Raw genomic sequence first — 6913 nt, 5'->3', positions numbered from 1 at the left:
TCCTTGCCTCCCATCTTGCTGTTGCTGGACTTACAAATGCCCATCACCATGTCAACCCTGTATATGGGTTCTGGGAGTCCAAACTCAGGTCCTCACATTTGCGAGGCAAGTCCTTTCCTGAGCAAGGCATGGCCCTGGCAGAGTTTTCCTTTTTTTTAAGCACTGAGTTTGCGGACATTTGTCTCAGCGGCACCAAGAAGCCAGCAGAAGCGAGCTGTGAGAGAAAGGTTAGCACTTGCCATTTGAAATGGACCATTTGATCAACGAAGGGTAGGCTAGAGAGACACAAACTTACCTTGCAGTAGTAGACTGAGGGGAGAGTCACTAAATGAACACAGCAGGATCCAGGCTCCATCAGCAAGCAGCAGCTCCAAGTAGCAGTTGCAGCCGGTCCCAGTGGCCGGGACTGTGCTGGGTCTGTACCCCCAAGGGTGTGGGTACAGCAAAGCTACTCACATCTGGGTTCTTTGTTACGTATACCTAAATTAATGGTAGAAAAGAAATTTTGGGATGGGAGATCTCTTTGACATGGGTTCCTGATACCCACAGAGGAGAATCGTGGATTAATGTGTATATGTCTGTGTGGTGTGGTTCATGTGGACCTGTGTTTGTGGTATATACTCACACACACATTGGAAAGCCAGAAGAGGATGTCAGGTGTCTGGTTTGTCAGTCTGCCTTATTCCCTTGAGACAGGGGCCTTCACTGAACTTGAGCTGGGCTGGCAGCTAGCAAACCCCGGTGACACCCCTCCCCCGTCTCTGCCTCTTATTCTAGGGGTGCATATGGCCTTGCACAGCTTTTTTTAATGGGTACTGGGGATTCAAACTCATGTTCTCACATTTGTTCAGTAAGTGCTCTTATCCCCTGAGCCCCCTTCATGGCCCTGTTCTTTGTTTGGTTTTCTTGAGACGGGGTCTCACTGTATAGCCCAGGTTGTCCTGGAACTCACTACATAGACCAGGCTGGCCTTGAACTCACAAATATCCTCCTACCTCTCCCTCTCAAGTGCTAGGATTAAGGGTGTGTGCCTCTATGCCTAGCTCTGTTTTGTTCTTTGTTTTGTTTTGTTTTTCGAGACAGGTTTCTCCGTGTAGTTTTGGAGCCTGTCCTGGATCTCACTCTGTAGCCCAGGCTGGCCTCGAACTCACAGAGATCTGCCTGGCTCTGCCTCCCGAGAGCTGGGATTAAAGGCGTGTGCCACCACTGCTGGGCTCTGTTTTGTTTTTAAAGAGAGTCTCATGTAGTCCAGCCTGGCCTCAAATCACACTTTAGTTGAAGATGACCTTAAACTCTTGATCCCCCTGCCTCCATCTCCTGATTGCTGGATTCCAGGTGTGTGTCACCATGCCAGGAATCAGGGTGGATCTGATGGAGATATGCCTATGATAGGTGCTGAGTTCTAGAACCAGTGGTCTCTAAAACTGGGCAAGTCCATCATCACAGATTCTGGGGAAGACAGGCAAAGGTAATCCTGAGGTACTGAGCCTGGGCATGGCTGGACATTCTGTAGGAATCTCTAATGTGGTCAGCTCTGTCCGTTTATCTATGAGCAGTTCTGAGAAGTGTGGTCACCTGCTAGATGTCTGGTCAAACAGGTCAGAATCAGTAAGGATGAAGCCAGGAGAGGAGGGCAGGCTGACAGGCAGCTCTGAGAGGCAGCGCTGGCGGCTTGTGTTAGGAATGTCAATGGCCAGGCCTTTAATCCCAGCACTCGGGAGGCAGAGGCAGGTGGATCTCTGTGAGTTCAAGGCCAGCCTGGTCTACAGAGTGAGATCTAGATCAGCCAGAGATGCATAGTCTGACCCTGTTTCCAAACAAACAAATGAAAGGAAGGAAGGGAGGGAGAGAGGGAGGGGGAGAGGGAGAGAGAGAGAGAGAGAGAGAGAGAGAGAGAGAGAGAGAGAGAGAGAAAGGAAGGGAGGGAGGGAGGGAGGGAGGGAAGGAAGGAAGGAAGGAAGGGAGGGAGGGAGGGAAGGAACACGAAGGAAGGAAGGAAGGAAGGAAGGAAGGAAAGAAAGAAAGTAAGTATGCCAGGCCGGGGATATAGCTCAGTTGGTAGAGTTGTTACCCACCATGCCTTCAGTTCAAGCCCCAGCACTGCATAAAATAGCACGGAGGCACAGACGTGCTTAGAATCAGCACTTGAGAGTAGAGACAAGAAGATCAGAAATTCAAGGTTATCCTTGGCTACATAGTGAGTTTGAGGCCAGCCATGGGTGCAAGAGACCGTATCTGAAAAGGAAGAAAATTGTTAATTTTTCTCTTGGGTGCAGGGTCTCTAACTAGAACCAGTGCTCTAGGTAAACTCACTGCCACTGAGCTGTACCTCCAGCTTAGGAAACGCTCAGAAATGTTCCCATTAAGAGGGTTAAGGAAGCAGGCTTCACCAGGTGCAGTAGCCCACAATTTTAAGCCCAGCACTTGGGAGGCAGAGGTGGGTGGACTTCTGAGTTTGAGCCTAGCCTGGTCTACCACAGGAAGTCTGAGGACAGCTAAAGCTACATGGTGAGTTCCAGAACGGGGGGGGGGGGGGGGATCCAGGTAAGACCCTCTCTCAAAGGAAGAAACAGCAACAAGGCGAGCAAGTGGGCTTCAGTTGTGGCAGCCTAAGTACCTTGGTGCTGAGGTAGGACCAAGTGATGCAGAAAACCCACTGTGCAGAACGGCTCAGCTTTTAGATTCCTGTGTGCTCACAGTCCTGTATGAAACAGATAATGGCCTCTCTGTGTTGGACACAGCCACAAGAGGCATATTCTTGTGCAACCAGAACCACTCTTCAATGTCAGTCCTGTATGAACCTGAGCATTGGCTCACCGGGCTATCTTCCAGCTCACCTGTGATCACCTGTGCTCACCTGTGCTCACCTTCCTTGATCTTGTCTCCCTGATCCCTGTGTGGATGGACGTGGGTTGAGCATGTCACCCTTTCACCTGGGCAGGTGGAGGCTGTTTACATGGGCTGCTGCTACTTCCGTGCTCACCTGGGATGACTATGCCTCCCCCTCCCTCTCTCTTTTTTTCTTCAGCTCTTTCCATGGAGCAGTCAGTCATAAACCCAAGAAACACAAAGGCTCCTTTCTCACTCTTGACTTTCCATTGTGATGAAAAGGATACACCTGTCAGCTCATCTCAAACAGTCAATTAAGTGATGAGCGGTGGAAAACAGGAGTTTAGAATAAAAATAAGCTTCAGTGAGCTGGGGGTATGGTAGGATCAAGGCAGACGGAATTCACACACACACACACACACACACACACACACACACACACACACACACACACACACGTCCCACAAGATAGCAAGATATCTCCTGTTCAAAGTTGATGGATGGAAAATTTTAGGGTCAGAGAAGACAATGAGTCAGAGATTAGGCAACAAAATTGACATTATCTTATTCTGTACTAAGTAGGTCATGGGGAGTATGCCACCCGGAAGAGGGAGGGGACCCCATATCTAGTAATGTGCCCTCCTTGTTAGCAGGTGGCTCTAGGATTTCAGGAGCTCATCTGATCTACTCTCCTTATTAATTTAACGGCTCCCCTTTAACACAGGTCAGCCATCGACCAGCTGTGCATGGGACCTGATGCATGGTGGGTGGCAGTGGGGCCTGAAGCTAGACTCAACCACTACAGCCATGTATGGCATGCGAAGAGACTCATGGGGCCATAGAAGCACAAAGGCTGTCTATCCTGGAACCTCAAAATGCTAATCTCAGAGTTGCAGAACCCCACGTGAGATGAGGCTGGGAGCTGCTGGAGTGGGGAACATGATCCGTCTTGCCACTTCCTGGAGTCCTCCTGCCTCAGACACATTCTCCTCTCTCCTCTGCCACCTTTCCTCCCTGTGGAAACTTGCCTGCCCCCCAGGCCCCGCTTACTCTGAGATGCCTCTGCTCCAGACTCTCTCCTCACATCAACTGCCTCCTGACTCTCAGCTACACACTGTTTTCCAGTGCAGATTCCCAAGGAAAATCTGCACAACTTAAATCCCAGCACTGCGGGCAGAAGCAGGCAGATCTGAGTTCAGGGCCAGCCTGAGATAGAGAGTAAGACCCTGGCTGGGTTTTGTGTTTTCCACTCAGCTTGAAACACGATGCTGTCTTGTCTGGAGCTGGTAGGAATCTGCTTTTCTTTTTCGTAGAGACAGTGTCTCATATTGTTCAGGTTGGCCTCAAACTCAATACATAAAAGGATAATTTTGAACTTCTGAATATGACCATATGCTACCATCTAAGTTTATGTAATGGTGGGGATTGAATCAGGAACTTGTGCACCTTGGGCAAGAACTACCAACTGAGCTACATCCCCAGCTCTCAACAGCATGCTTGTTTCTTTTTCTTTTAATTAATTAATTAATTAATTAATTTTTTTTTTTTTTGGTGTGTGTGTGTGTGTATGTGTATGTATGTGCGTGTGAGCCAGTGCTGATGCCCATAGAGACTAGAAGAGTATCAGATCCCCTGGATCTGGAGTTATAGGTGGTTGTGATCTGCCTAATGTGGGTATTGGGAACTGAACTCAGGGCCTCTGCAAGAGCAGCATCCCATCTGAACTGCCGAGCCATCTCTCCAGCCAGCGCCCCTCACTCACTTTGTGACAGGGTTTCATTCTGTAGCCCAGGCTGCCTGCAAACTCCTGGCAGTCATCTTGTCTTAAACTCAAGGTACTCTTCCTGCCTCAGTCTTCCAACTGTGATGGTATCAAACTCTTCAGCAGAGATGGGAGCTCATGGGGCTAACAGGGACGTGGGGTCAACAAGGTGGCCCTGTTGGGTGGTGGTGGTGCACGCCTTTAATCCCAGCATTTAGGAGGCAGAGGCAGGTTGATCTCTGTGAGTTCGAGGCCAGCCTGCTCTACAGAGTGAGTTCCAGCACAGGCTCCAAAGCTACACAGAGAAACCTTGTCTCAAAAAACCAAAAAACAAACAAAAACAAAAACAAACCAACAAGGTGGCCCTTTATGCAGAGCAGGCAAGATTGACTTCGCCAAGATGGCAGAGTGGGTTTTGAATTTTGAGAAACCCCATGAACTGTAGAGCAAGTGCTTTGTAACCTCTGGTCCATCAATAACTAGTGGGGTGACAATGGTAAGTCACTTCCTTATCATGAAATGAGAAGTTCAAAAATGGTGCCAGTTGCTGTGTATCAGGCCCTGCTGTGAGCACTGCACATAAATTTATTGCTGAATTTCTGGGTTTGTGGGGGGGGGGCAGCACTGTTGAGCGCTCCTATTGAAGATGGGAAATTGAGGCACAGAGTAGTTGGTAACTGTTTTCCTTGGGAGTTTTTGAGCTCTGTGGGTCTGTATTTTAGTGGGATGGTCTCAGATTAAACGGCAGCAGGAGCTCTTTGAAGTATGCAACCTCACCGTGACCTCTCATACATCCGATGTGACTACATGCTGCAATTTTGACATTCCAGCATCTCTCAGACTGGGGACAAGCGAGCAGGGAGATAAAGGAAACTGGCGAGGGGCTTCGCCGTTTGTCAGCAGACCAAGTCTTTGCATGTGGCCAGCATGATAGATGCCCTCTGGGAGCCCCACCTGTCCTGTGCCTTTGTCTCTCTGAAGGGCATGGGAGATGCTGGCTTGGCAGCGGGCATAAATGATAGTTTCTTCAGCACTAGCCATGTGGATGTACAAGGATTAGACAACTTATTGGTAACTCATTGGTTCGGCCTGGGTGTGCTCAAGTGTACTGCACTGTCAGGACAAATCTCAGGAGAAATATGAGAATCTATCTACACCTCCTCCACCTCCAACACCTCCTCTACCTCCTCCACCTCCAACATCTCCTCCACCTCCTCCACCTCTTCTACCTCCTCCACCTCCTCCATCTCCTCCACCTCCTCCACCTCCTCTACCTCTTCCACCTTCTGCACCTCCTCCACCTCCAACACCTTCTCTACCTCCTCCACCTCCAACATCTCCTCCACCTCCAACACCTCCTCCACCTCCAACACCTCCTCTACCTCCTCCACCTCCTCCACCTCCAACACCTCCTCCACCTCCAACACCTCCTCTACCTCCTCCACCTCCAACACCTCCTCTACCTCCAACACCTCCTCCACCTCCAACACCTCCTCCACCTCCAACACCTCCTCCACCTCCAACACCTCCTCTACCTCCCTCCACCTCCTCCACCTTCTCTACCTCCTCCACCTCCAACATCTCCTCCACCTCCAACACCTCCTCCACCTCCAACACCTCCTCTACCTCCTCCACCTCCTCCACCTCCAACACCTCCTCCACCTCCAACACCTCCTCTACCTCCTCCACCTCCTCCACCTCCAACACCTCCTCTACCTCCAACACCTCCTCCACCTCCAACACCTCCTCTACCTCCAACACCTCCTCCACCTCCAACACCTCCTCCACCTCCAACACCTCCTCCACCTCCAACACCTCCTCCACCTCCTCCACCTCCTCTACCTCTTCCACCTCCTCCACCTCCTCCACCTCTGACACCTCCTCCACCTCCTCCACCTCCAACACCTTCAACACCTCCTCTACCTCCTCTACCTCCTCTACCTCCTCCACCTCCTCCACCTCCAACACCTCCTCCACCTCCAACACCTCCTCCACCTCCAACACCTCCTCTACCTCTTTCACCTCCTCCACCTCCTCCACCTCTGACACCTCCTCCACCTCCTCCACCTCCAACACCTTCAACACCTCCTCTACCTCCTCTACCTTCTCCACCTCCTCCACCTCCAACACCTCCTCCACCTCCAACACCTCCTCCACCTCCTCCACCTCCTCTACCTCTTCCACCTCCTCTACCTCCTCCACCTCCAACACCTCCTCCACCTGCTCCACCTCCTCCACCTCTACCACCTCCTCCAACTCCTCCACCTCCTCTACCTCCTCAACTTCAATGACCCCAAAGTATGTGTGCATATGTAATTCAAG

The 6913-nt window shown here is 50.8% G+C and overlaps 1 protein-coding gene across 1 annotated transcript in view; it reads left to right on the top strand.

Moving 5' to 3' along the window:
* Nucleotides 1–6913, top strand: part of Ca6 (carbonic anhydrase 6) — a 29327-nt gene that overhangs the window by 955 nt on the left and 21459 nt on the right. The window lies entirely within an intron of this gene.

The sequence above is a fragment of the Peromyscus eremicus genome, chromosome 2 (assembly GCF_949786415.1).
Source record: "Peromyscus eremicus chromosome 2, PerEre_H2_v1, whole genome shotgun sequence".
In the NCBI taxonomy this organism is placed as follows: domain Eukaryota; kingdom Metazoa; phylum Chordata; class Mammalia; order Rodentia; family Cricetidae; genus Peromyscus; species Peromyscus eremicus.
Note: the sequence above shows the minus strand (reverse complement) of the source record. Positions and strands in the feature narration are given on the sequence as shown.